This window comes from Notolabrus celidotus, chromosome 14, assembly GCF_009762535.1.
Source record: "Notolabrus celidotus isolate fNotCel1 chromosome 14, fNotCel1.pri, whole genome shotgun sequence".
Classification (NCBI taxonomy): domain Eukaryota; kingdom Metazoa; phylum Chordata; class Actinopteri; order Labriformes; family Labridae; genus Notolabrus; species Notolabrus celidotus.
This window is the reverse complement of record NC_048285.1, coordinates 6,871,818-6,885,074: the sequence shown is the minus strand read 5'-3', so window position 1 is coordinate 6,885,074 and position 13,257 is coordinate 6,871,818. Positions and strand designations below refer to the sequence as shown.

Genomic DNA, 13,257 nt, shown 5'->3' with positions numbered 1-13,257 from the left:
GAATGTTGTTTTCTCCCACAGTGCAGTGAATGCATCACGGTTGTTTGGTTTTCAGTTGAACTACGGTTGAAGTTAAATGTGTTAGAAATGCACAGCACAGGTGTGTTTACATTCCGCTCCAAACGTCTTTAAGCCCCGCCTACCTCTACCCCCACAACATGATTGGCTGTTCAATGTCATCTTCTTCTTCTGTCTAATGTTGGGTGGCAAATAGCGTTTAAGGCTCATTAGCACCCCCCTTTCCAGTGGTAGGGGGGTGTAATAACAGGTTTATTTATATCAAACATTTGCATATTTATTGAGAAAAATTATATTGCGATAATTAACGGTATCAAATTAACACCGAGCACTAGATGGAGGGATGTTGGACAAAAAGACTGAAAACATGGTACCAATACATAAAAGGGTTAACAGATTGGTAAGAATGGATTACAGAACTATGCCCACCTAAAGAGTGGCACTTCTACCACCATTCAATTATATTGAATGCCAAGTGCACATAATTTAGACCAAAATATCTAATCACAGGGCAGTGTTAAATACTTGATCCTGATTGGTCATTGCAAAGCAATACTTCAAAACACTATTTCCAAGGAACAGCTTTAATCACAGACCTTAGAGGATGAACTTTTATAATATCCAGAAAGAAGTCCAGAACATCTGACGCTGGTTTGTTCACAGCAGGAAATCCAAGAAAGAGACCTGAAGGAAAGGAAGGAGACATTCAAGACACAAAACGTGTAGGCAAGGACAGAGGAATCAAAACTGAGGAAGGTGCATGAAGGAAACTTAACAGAATACAGTATTGTATGTGGCCGTATTCAAGGACTGGTAAATAGAGAGGATAATGTCACAGAGTCTGACTGTGATGAGGCAGAAAACTCAATCAGGCGGGGTGCTGGTTCATGCAAATCATCATCATGGGAATATTTAGTGATATCTATCAGCCAATGAAAACTCATCTTACTATCTTTGTAGTTTTTACTGAGTATGTTTGTGCCAAAAGTTAAAGAAACCTTCGCCACAGTCAGAGCAGACCATGAATCAGCTCTGTGGATCATTTTATGTAACAGTCACGTACATTTTAGAAGCAGGTGTCGATTTGTGTTACAGTGGAGGACTTCAATACCTTACTCCTTTTTGAAAGAACATCATACCTGACTTGTTTTGTTATTAGGAACATTTGAAATGCTTTCCTCTGATATCAGTCTCATGAAAAAAATCAAGATGTGCAGCATTTTGAAAAGAGGAGTCTCAGATCTCTCAGAACAGAGACATAAAAATCTGCTCTGTGATCATGCTCCAATGATCCCTAATTTGAATACCGTAGTTGGAGCAGATGATACTCATCCCAAGACACAGCCCAGCCCAGCAGATGTCAGAGCATGTAACAGAAATGAACCCGGCTTATTCACAGGCCTGACTGAAAAGACTAAACCAGCCATGTGCTGATCACTTCAGCCCTCTTAAATCCACGGCTGCAAAATCATGAGACTGCACGGAGAGAAGGGTGAGAAGGAGGGGAGGGGAAACGTGTTGATAAAGGCACCGAAATGGAACCCGCGTGCACATGCTAAATGGATTACTTCCCCTCAAATTGAGAGATCATTGTGTGTCAGGAAACCGGGACCCCTGCTGGGTTTCAGGCCAGGGGGTGCATTGAGGGTTGGGGAGCGGGTGAGTGGTTGGGTTCACAGATCTGCAGACGGAGACAGAAGGAGCAGGATCTGACAGACTGCAGGATGGCAGAGCTGGGAGGGAGCGACCTGACAGAAAATCTGAAAAAAAAGAGTAGAAGCTCACAGAGCCGGTGCTGATTGAAAAATCCACAGATCCCACCCCTGCTGTGCGAGTGCAGCTGCAGTGCTGCATGCTAAAAGAGTGGTGGAGAATTGGGGTGGGATGGGGTGAGTTTAGGTGTCAAAGGGAATGTGAAACAAATATATCAGTGTGTGCATACGTGTTTATATGTGTGTGTTTGACTTCAAAGGCTCACAGCATCGGTTAAGAGAAGTAGTGCTGCAGACTATTATCTCTATTTAGTGAGGACGTTACTTTCAGATTGGAAAACAGAGCTTTGACTTTGGTTATCATTGCCTCTAAATCCCCGGTGGATGCTAAATGATACAAAAAGAGAATATCCCATTCTCTTACACCTTCACTCATTAGCTTATCGTCTCTTATTATGTCTACTCAAGCCGACTCTCTGGAGGTAGAAGGATGTCTTTCAATTTCATTTTGATTAAAAGAAGCAAAGACATTAACCCACCACCAAAAAGAACACTCAGTTCTCACACAGAGAACCAGACCAACATTTGAGGTATTGTCTTAATGTGGAAAACATGAAACATGTATACGTCCCGATAACTTGGATAGACTTTTACAATCCTGGGTGTTGCTTATAACTTTTATGTTTCCCTGAGCGCAGTGTCAAAATAGATTACAACATTTCTCCAATATTTCTCTTTCCATCATACTAACATAGCAGAAGTCGTACCAATCTATCATCAAGGTACATGGGATGCTTTATCAGATATCTCCCTTCTTGTGTGTTTTGCCCTTTGTTGCACAATGCTCAGACGTTACAAATTAGCTTCTTACATCTATGACTCAAGTTTTTCAGGCAAAGTTTGAAGTTAAAGCTTTGCTAAACTACTCACAAAATACCCACAACACTGCTCCACTATACTGTTTGGACATTTGGGTCTTTAAAACCAAGTGTGCACCAATCAGTCCAATTCTCTTTGATTGATAACAACAGAAACAAACAGAAAGTGTTATAAACTGCAGGTCATTGAGCATCAGCTTGAGGCTGGCTGCAGAAACACCGGAAACCACATACACACCCATTCAAAAAAGACAATCTTTACAGCATTAATAAACATGTTTACAACCTGATTAAAAGAACGGCTTGGGTCTACGTAGCTAATTTCCTCGGAGGGTGAATTTTTTTCTAAGCACACTAAGTTAGGTTGAGTTGAGCATTTCCAATATGGCTCCCACCGCTGACGTTCGGCTTCAAAACAGCGCTCAGGAACACATGGGTGATGTCACGGATACTACGTCCATTATTTATACAGTCTATGATTTAAATACACAACATACATATGTTTGTGTTATTATAAGCATAGTGTGTGTACAGTTCTAATAAAGCATTTCCATTTCTTGCAGCTTCTGGGACGTTGTTAAGACAAGATCGACTCCAACACCTTTCGCCTGCGCATGAAGACATCCATCGACAGAGTGGTGAGTACAAACAGAATGAAGATGGCAAATGCATGCAGTTTGGATTTGTAGAATTCTCCGTACCCGCCTGAAGGTTTTTTAGCTTTGACCTCTCTGCCCTTTGTCTCCACTTTTATTGTCTGTTTTCTTGGTTTTCCTGCTGTAAACAAACCAACATCAAAGTTCCTGTTGTTTTTTGGTGGATTTAGATGATTGGGAAGGTTAGCCAGAGTATTGACCAATCAGAGTGAAAACAGCTGTGTAATATTTTGTAACAACACTACCTACATTTTGGAGTACAGGGTTAAGGTTCAAAATGTGTGGGTCTTTTTTTAAAGTTCAACTCTCAAAGTTTTGGGTGGAAGTGCAGCTTCACTCTGCTTCAAAGTGAAGTAATATAACAGCTTTATGCTCACACAGCAGCAGAAGTACAATGTGATACAAGGTTGTTGTTAGTCTCTCCACCACTCCCTCTAACCTGACAGCACACCTCAGTGACTCAGTCCACCTCCTCCCTGCACGGGTGATGGACAGCTGTGAGCATCGTGGACACAATGGGCTCCTGATAAACCGTGCGTGTCCTCGTGGGTCACGGGGTCAGATGGAGGGCCACCTGTGCGGGCCTGCTGTGCCACATCAACACTTTGCGCGGACACACGCACACACGCGGCGGCGGCAGCGCTGAATGACATGCTTCTCTTCCTCGCTGGAATGGCAGCAGACAGCGGTAAATTAAAAAGCTCTTTTCCTAATAATTAGCCCCTCGGCGGGGGCGACCTTTGTGCTTCCCTCAGCGGGAGAAGCACACAGGTAATTAATGCCCCCCAACCCCACCCACCCCCCTCATCATGACACACACACACACATACACACACACCCTGCCCCTGTGGGGAGAGGGCTGTATGGGCCAATGAGTCCCCTCTGAAAATGATATCCTGTCCTCCATGCCCCCTCCAAGGCATCCCGCCTGGGCATCCATGGGCAATGGCAAGGAAACAGTGTGTGTGTGATTGTGTGTTTGTGTGTGTCCTGTGTGCTGGTGTTGTTTCAGGAAAACACAGACATTACTTGCATGAGGGGGTTATTGTAGAAATAACTGGTTTAGAGAGAGGAACTACACTGACTACTACAAGTGAGTGTTTCTGAGTGTGTGTGTGTGTTTGTGTGTGTGTGTCTGTGTGTGTGTCTCTGTCTGTATCTGTATCTGTGTCTGTGTCTGTGTCTCTGTCTCTCTCTGTCTCTCTCTCTGTGTGTGTGTGTGTGTGTGTGTGTGTGTGTGTGTGTGTGTGTGTGTGTGTGTGGATCCATATGGTTTGTGTGTGCATACTGAATTTGTCTCTGTGTATGCTCAAGCAAAGCTTTTCAAGCATGCCTCCATATGGGCTGTTAGTGAGCTTATATGCTCTGTGTGTGTGTGTGTGTGTGTGTGTGTGTGTGTGTGTGTCTGTGTGTGTGTGTGTGAGGTTTTTTTGTGTGTGTGTGTGTGTGTGTGTGTGTATATATATAAGAGTGTAATGGTGGGTTTTAGGCTGTCAGAATAGCTGTGTAATGGTGCGTGGTCCCTTTTGATAAGTCTTACAGTTGTGACTGCGGCCCCCCTCCTCTTATCTCCAGAGGACAATGTTGCACTCAGCAGCTGCTGCCACAAGCACAACACACACGCACACACACCTCTTCACACACTCCTGCCGCTTCACAGGCTCCCATTCATCTCCACACGCTCAAGTTCACGCAGACATGCAGACCCACACACACAGATTATCACAAGCACAGGAAAGTGTGCAGACACGTTCTCACAGCCCAAAGCCACAAACACAAACGCGCTCTCCGTCAGAGAACACACACATCCCCTCAGTCTAAACAACTTAGTTCTTATCTCTCCAACTCTTTCTGACTTCAAATTACTGCATCATTATCCAGCACTCACCTCCTTAAACGGTAATAATTGATAAAATGAGATTGATTAAGCATGCTATTAGTGCAGGATAATTGGCTTGATAATGAGCAGATTGCCTGCTAATTGCTGAACAGATAATAAGACTGAAATTTGCCTCAGGCAGAAACAGTGAAATAGCAGATATGCACTTTGTGGAAATGAGCAAACAGTGGCTGGATATCTGCTGCAGAACCACTGGGCTCAGGAGAGATGCTCACTTGTGTTATTGTTTGTCACGTTTCAACCCGTCAGTCTCGTCTTCATGCATTGAAAAAACAAACAGCAAGAATGAGTTTCTACTTTCCAGGGTCGTGATGTGCAGCTCGGCTTTAGGCAGGTTTGAGCTTGCCATATGGAAAATAATACATGTCAACTATGTCTGTCTCTGCAATACACCAGATTGAACAAACACGGAACTTTACTTCTGTTGTTTAAAGTTTAAAAACTGGCAGTATCCTACATGTGAAAATTTCTAAGTATTCTTTAACATTGATGCCATGGGTCAGACAGACATTGATATCACTGAAAACACATTCATTCCAGTGAAAACCTCTTCAAAACAGCCAGGCTGTTGAGTAAAACTTCTGCTGCTATGCCATGTGACTTCATCACACTCGTCTGTGCCGTTGCCATCAAATACTAGAAGCCCACATTCCTGCATGATTACTTCATCATACTGTGTTTCTCCTGATGATAGAGCATGTTGCATGCCGTAAAAAATGTCAAGCCCTTTAGGGCACATTTGTGATTTGCGATATGATTGATTTGACTCCACACAAATTGCAAAGGAAGATAAAATGATTGCCAGCGTGATAAATTTGCAATTTTCTAAATTTGCAAGAACACAAATGCAAACAGTGCCAACATTCAGCAATAATTGTCCCTCCCAAAATGGGATACATTTCCTCCTGTTAGCTCATGCATCGGTTTCCAAGTTTGTTTTGTTTGATTGACTAAATGTGCAAACATTTATTCAGGAGAAAGAAAAATACACTTTACACATTTCATGCAACAAGTTTTATTCTGTTTACACTAAACCAGTTCACTCTTTCAATGTAATAGGCCTTCACATTCATAGATTGATTTTTAGACTCTTTGAAGTTCTTACATTTCCTCAGCCTTTGTGTTTTTATATGAAGGGCTGTCACAGTCAGGTTAGACTGCATTCAGACGTCAGCATATTAAACAAAGGACCTCAGTGCTGTTTCTACTGCATACTTCCCATTCATAAGGTCAAGGATGCAAACGAGGCATGAAACACCTCCTCTCCTCTCGGTAGCATCGACCAGTATCATGTTCTATAATCTTATAAGCAAAGATAAAGTAGACTTTCTGTAGATATTTTACAGTATTTCATCTTCTCAGTCTCAGAGTTTTCATTCTACATCTCTTAAACTTTTTCAAATACTTGTTCACGCTCTAAATCAATGTCATTCTATAACTAATATAACATAAAGACAACTTAGCTTGAGACATTCATTGGCTGGCTTTGGGGAGCTAAATGTCGTGGGTACCTGTATAGATTTGAATATGTTAAACCTAAGTGGCTACCGCTGGTGTTTGAATATGAAGCCAATGTAAAAGACCAAAAAACTGCAGTTCCCGTAGTCTCTACTTGAGGTTGGCTCCAAAAGCAGAGGAAACTCCGTTAGAATCCAGATTAAAGTGGCCAGTTTGTGCAGCAGAAGTCAACATGTTTAGAACCCGGTACAAGTACAAGTTATTATTAATTTGTCCTTGACAGCTGTATTAACAATATTTCTGTGTATAACTCATCAGTTTTTATTATAATAGGGCTAAGATGGGGCGCCATTGGCCTAGCGGTCTAATCGCCCTATATACAGAGGCTATAGCCCTCGTCGCAGAGGTCACAGGTTCTATTCCAGCCTTAACCATTTACTGCCTGACCTCCCCCTCTCTGTGCTCCCCGTTTTTCCTGTCTCTATTCAGCTGTCCTGTCCATTAAAGGCAAAAATGCCCCCAAAATATAACTTTAGATAATAGTGCTACGGTTTATGTAGTGTGATATTGGCTTATTTGACTGACAGGTGGGCACGTTGCTGCTCTTTGCCAGGCAGATTGGCCATGGCCTTAACTCAATCTCCTATAGATTAGTGGGAGGTTAGTGGGAGTCAGTATTTCTATAGTGACTGCCATCTTTGAGCTTCATATTGTCTAATCAGAAACCAGTGAGTGACATCACTGAGACTACCCATGTCTTATACAGTCTGTGGTTGTACCCAGAAACTAAAAACTTTCTATCAAAACGTAACACATGGACACAAGTTTTTAAAATGTATGCCAATGCAGCTAATTAATGATCTATTTCTGTTATTCTGGTTCATTTGGAGGTGTCTTTCAGGGTCCCTGTAAACACCCGGCCATCAATGGCCCCTCTGTCCTCCTGCCTGGGCCTCTGTTTGCCTTAGGGCTTCCCCTCGCTCCGTGCAGCCTCCCTTTGTGTGGGAGAATCACAGAGAAAGAAAGCAAAGATAACGGAGTGGGGGGGCGAGCAGACAGAGTTTTAGTAAACAGTAGCCTGTCAGAGCTCAGCGGGGGTGCTTCAGCCGTTGCCTCCTCTGCTGCCACCGGAGAGAGTTTTAATCGCCGGGGCGTCTTAAAGAGCCAATTAGACAAAGGAGGGTTTTGTGTCGTCTCTGTGGTGCGGGCTGGACATTGACAAACAACAGTGTGAGAACTGAGGGATGTTTGGGGTGGCTGAGAGGGGGTCTGTTATGGTCAAGAGCTGTCTGATTAATGCCTCCTTCTATACTGCACTGACAGATGGGCCAAGGAGGCTGCTGAGAGGGGTTCAAGCACGGGAGTCACCTATAGAAAGCTCCTGAATATTTCAAGCTTGACGGCATGTCAGGCTCTGGTTTGGTGTCAGGTTGGCAGCAGGGAAAGGTATGTGAACTCACACAGCCTTCTGCCTTTATTAGCCATGGCGTAAGAAAAATAGGGCACTAAGCAGCAGTTTTTTCCCCAGGACTATCCGACTTAAAACCAGATCATACGAGGTTCCTCAGAGCTCATCAGTGCATACAGTAAGGCTGTCACATGTCCTAGTCTGGATTCCCAGACACCAGGCCACTGTGGTCTCCGCTGTCATTAACCTACATCGCTCTAAATTACCTCCTATTCCCAACGAGGGGAGAAAGAGAAGTGAGGGGGGTGCAGGAGGAAGAAAGAGAAAGAAAGAAGGAAACAGAGGACAAAGGAGTAGGGGAAAGAGGTGGAAGAAGAAGAAGTGGTAATGTTGGCAGGAAATTCAGGAGGTGAAGGCAGGAGAAAGGAGCGCAGGATAGATGAGGACAGTGATGGAAGCTGACAAGAGAGAGAAGAAAAGGGAATGAATGAGAGAGGTAAGGCCTGAACCATTAGGAAATGAAACCTAGCATAAAACTCTGTCATATTTTGTCACCGGATCCTGCATTAAAAGTGAAAAGTGTGATTTATTAGTGTTTTGTTTTCAGCATGAAGATGTAATTCATCGGATTGTAAATACTGGAGCTGCCTGTGTGTGTCATTCTGACAACATTTGGGAGTTCTGGCTTTTAATTAAAATGCTTGAGAGAGAGAGAGAGAGAGAGAGAGAGGGAGAGAGAGGGAGTCAGTGTGTCCTTGTGTGTGTTTCCTCCACTGTACGTGAGAATATTTCCATGAACGTTGCGTTTTTATCAAGTGTAATTAATGTGCTGTTCTATGGGCTGCCATGCTCAAGCTGTGCGCAGTTTCGCCACTGTGGTTGCACACACACACACACACACACACACACACTTATTCACACACAATGCAAAGAGAGAATGAAAGACAGAGCCATAGAGTCGACTAGACTGCAAAGAAAAACACACTCACACACTCCACTGCCTCAATTACCCAGCAGAAAAGAAACAAAATGATTATTGAATTCCTAGACAATTGCAACCGAGGCAAAGCGTAATAAGTAATGAGCATGTTGTGCGAATTGATTATGGGGAAGAAATGGGCATGAAATTGAAAAACAACAGCAATCAGAGGACGCTAAAAGCTGAAACAAAGGGCGGCCTGTTAAAAGGGGAAAGAAAGGAGCGGAAAGGTAGATGTAGCGAAGGTGCAGAAGGATGTGATTGGCAGCTTTTGACGGGGTGATGGATGGATAATGGTTGGCCTCATACACCTGAAGCCTCAGGGTGAGGGGGCGGGGCCATGAGCAGCTCAGGTGTCACTGTGAAGTCGAAAAAGGAAGATCTCAACCATGATATAAGTGACACAGGTGCTGACCACACATGAGGGGTCACAAACGCTCACACACTCCTGCCTGGTCATGCATGTAGACCCCAAAACATCCCCCTCCACACACACACACACACATGCTGACAATGATGCTGTGTTCACTTCAGTGCTGAAGACATTCATTGAGTCATTGATTAGACCAAGACAATAATAGCAATTCGGATACTTGACCCTACTAATTACACTAAACTTCTGCTGCAAGTTCTTCATTCATGTAATCAACTCGCCTTTCTTTAATAAGGGCCTTGATCTATAATTTAAAATAGGGCAAGAAGAAATAAATTAAGATTGTAAAAGATAATGATATTTGTCTGTCACTTCGCCCCTGATGCTTTTGTGTGTGCACATAGTTGCACAGATATAAGATTCTTTTGAAATTCATGATTGAAATAGCTGGTTTTCTTGTGTTGACTTGCTCTGATTGGTCCGTCATAGATTAAATGAACTCTCCCAAACTTACATTCCTACACCAGAGTCTGAAGCAGAAAAAAGGATATCAAAGGCTGGAGGCCGGAGCGTTGTTTCCTTTGTGTGGTTGAATGTTGTCGGCTGTTTCTCTTTCAGGTGTTTGTTTTATTACGCCTCAACTTGTATGAGGATTTCTCTTCTACTCTGCTCTGTGATGGGTAAAACAATTCCTTTCATTTGACTAGATCATTCCAGCTTTTTCAATTTAAAAACAAATGTGCAACAGCTTTCTCCAGCAATTTAGTATTGAATGTAGTTTAGTTTTTTCAGAAAATTGGGGTTGATTTTAATCATATTTTAGTCTTTGTGTCAACCAATAAAAGCTGCTTTCACTGACTTCTTAGCAAGCCTACACATTCCAACACAGTAGGTTGGCTGTATGCTATCTACTGTTTCATGCAGAGAAGAACGAGTGCAGTTTCAGAGGAGGATAAGGGGTATGCAATTTCCAAAACGTGCCGCAAGTATTCAGATTAGGGATGTCAATTTCAAGTATTTTCTGTGTTCGATCTTTGGAAATGGTAATGATCGATTGCAGATTAATTATTTAAAAACTTGGATGTTTTACATGTCAATGACAATGCCAAATGAGTTTTTTCCCTTAAATACAATTTTCTTTCACAACACAGTGTATATAACTGGCGGTATTGAATAGCTACAGATCATATTGAGGTGTTCAAAATGATAAACACGCTGACTATCAACTTGTGGAGCAGGCTTATAATCTCTGCGGACATACAATCATAAAAGTGAAGGCTCAGACTTCAACAAGGGAACTGAGCAGAATCATATGTTAGACTCACATTGTCCAGTTTTCTGTCTACTCGTTCTTATTGAGAAAAATAAGCATGTGAACACAGTCAGGTGTCAGCCGGGAGTGCAACTGGGTCATAATCAGTTCGACGGAGGACAAAAAAAGCGTTCGTGGAGACCTGTCACTCAGCCGCAGCCCCCAGCTGAGCGTCTCCGCTGGGCGCAACACCTTCAGTCAGCTGATTCACATCCAAACATGCTTTAAACGTAAAACACCTCCCTGATAGCTAAACGGAAAATGAGGCCACATGATGTTTGTTCCACGTGATGGAAAATCGAAACAAGAAAATGTGTTAGAGTAAGTTCTTAACAATCAATTCATCGATACTCGATTAATTGTTGACATCCCTAGTCATTAGTTATCCACCCAAACAATCAGTATCATGCATCCCTTGTGCACCCTGCAGGGAAAACATTGGTATATGAAGTAAAAACCTTTGAGGAATATACAGGTATTAAAGTTAATATCAAAAAGGCTGACTTTCATCCAACAGTGGAGGAGAATCTTAAAGAGTAGCCCAATCTCAAAGGTCAGCACTGTACTAGAACAAAGCTGGAAACATGCAGAACAGATGTGACGTTTTCTGTTTGGGTTGCTCCGGCGTCTCTTCTCCACTCTGCCAGTTCACGTTGAAACATGATATGAGCTACAACCAGAGAGATATAAACAGACATCAGAATCTGATACATGCAGCATGTGCAAGAGAACATGAAGGCCTACAGTGAATACAGCACTGAGCACATTTCAAAACACATGGGAGGGATTCACCAACAGATTGTATGTAGACACAACATATTTCCTCACATACAAAAAGCAAACCAGACCCAGCGTCAAAACCTGATATTCAAACAAATCTAACAGATTTATATAAGCGGCACGTTCTCCTTCTCTCCACCTGTTCAGTGTTTACTGTCGGGCTTATGTCACCATACTGCTACGAGAGCTATGAATCACATATCTGCCAGTGCTTCAAGAGCCCTCAAAGCTAGCAAACATCCCTCAGGAGGATAACTCACGTCCTTACATCTTGGTACTTACGAACAACATTCTTCAAAACAACTTTTCATCATCCTTCTTCTCTTCTTCCACTTCTTTTTCCATCCCCTCTCTCTCTCCCTCCTTCGTGCTTTTTTCAGGGATGCAAATGAAAAGCAGCTCCATCCCCAACGCAGGTTTTGACTATATACTGAGGTGCTTTCTTCCTCCTGTTCTGGCGTTTTGTTCCAGGGTGACAAGAAACTCAGCAGGACAACTTTTCTCCTTAATGCTCAGTAGTTAGCACATGCTGGGGTTCGGGGAAAACTCATTTGTGATTTTTTGTTTTTTAAGCGTAGGGGCTGAATTTGGGTTTGTGCAAAAGTTGAACCTAAGGTAACATAAGATAAATATGACATTTCTTAAAAAAGTGTCTTTAAATTCTGCTTTAAAGTCAGAGAGTGTGTTTGATTGTGGCCCTGTATCACCCTCGCTGAGCTCTAACAAAAAACAGGCAGAGATTTCCACAGCTCAACATAAGAACACCAGCGCCTGTGTCTTGCTATTACTCAAATATCACACAGCGTATGCGCTTTCGAGGGCAGCATCAGCACCCTGGTGAACAAAAATATGAACTTTACAGGAAGGTTGACAGGAATTTCAAATAAGGTAAGACACAACAGAGAACCTGAATGTCCCGAATCAGTCACATAAATTAATTTGTAAGATATTTGGCACACAGGTGGAGGTGTATGTGCGGGTGGGGTATTACAAGCTGTTATTTAGACTGCTCCTTCAAGAAAGGGGGTCATTGGAGTTGACAGTTGGGGTCTGAATAAAGTCTGTAAGGAAATGAAGAGCTGGGAGGAGGGATTTCTCCCTGATAGGTGACTGTTAGGCAAACATAGCTGCTGTAAAAGGCCTCATAAATCATGAGTGTGGGGAGAGGCATTGGCAGCGCAATGTACACACTACACAGCCTCAATGGGACTCACCTGGAGCTTAAGTATAGGGTGATGAGGACGAATGTGATGGGAGAGACGGATAAAGAGAGAAAAAAGTGAATACATAGTTAACAGAAGGACAAGCTGGGACAGTGAGGAGCGTGAAAAAGTTTGTGAGCAGACCTGCGTTAGAGGTCAAAGAGGGAAACAAGTCATCTACAGAGAACATGGGACGGCAGGCTTGATTGAGGAATGTGGCACAGGCAGGGTGAGAGAGAATTAAAGGAGCGAGTGGACAGCAAAGGGAGGAAGTGGGGGAGTGATTGATGAAGACCCTGAGTTACAGGCCCTTGGAGGAGGACAGGGCACCTCACTTCATCACAGTCACACACATGCACACGTCTTTGTCAGCGCACAACTCGTGAGAACTTCCCCGACACCCTTTGATCGCACACACGCCTCCAAAATCATTTATCAATCGACCAGAAGACGTCTGTGGATATATGTTTCTATCCACTGACTGACCCCTGGCTCACCCCTGTCCACATGTATGTAGGCTCAAGAAACTGTTTGATGGAACTAAAATGCCCTATTATGGTGCTCTAATGTTGTAGTTCTGA

At 43.1% G+C, this 13,257-nt stretch overlaps 1 long non-coding RNA gene across 1 annotated transcript in view; it reads left to right on the top strand.

Moving 5' to 3' along the window:
- The window catches only part of LOC117825151, a 41,087-nt gene that overhangs the window by 19,936 nt on the left and 7,894 nt on the right, over window positions 1-13,257 (top strand). The window contains exon 2 of the long non-coding RNA XR_004633790.1: window positions 3,172-3,246. This is a non-coding gene — a long non-coding RNA (uncharacterized LOC117825151). The remainder of the gene's footprint in view (window positions 1-3,171; window positions 3,247-13,257) is intronic.